The sequence below is a fragment of the Mastomys coucha genome, unplaced genomic scaffold, assembly GCF_008632895.1.
Source record: "Mastomys coucha isolate ucsf_1 unplaced genomic scaffold, UCSF_Mcou_1 pScaffold14, whole genome shotgun sequence".
NCBI classification, from domain to species: domain Eukaryota; kingdom Metazoa; phylum Chordata; class Mammalia; order Rodentia; family Muridae; genus Mastomys; species Mastomys coucha.
The window spans coordinates 130,824,456-130,824,682 of record NW_022196896.1 but is presented as its reverse complement, the minus strand read 5'-3'; positions in this window follow the sequence as shown (position 1 = coordinate 130,824,682).

The window sequence follows — 227 nt, the reverse complement described above, 5'->3', positions numbered from 1 at the left end:
AAAGCAGACTTAAGATAAGACTTCATTCTCATCATATATTCAATACAACAAATTCATTCATTCATTCATTCATTCATTCATTAATCCATTCACCCTCTCTCACTCATTAATCCCTCACTCTCTCACTGAAGAAAAACGTGTGCCTAGGATGTCCCCAGGTTCTCCTGCCCGTGAACCTGGTCTCCAAAGTCACGCCTTTTGTTGTTCTGCCTCCCATAGCAGGATGT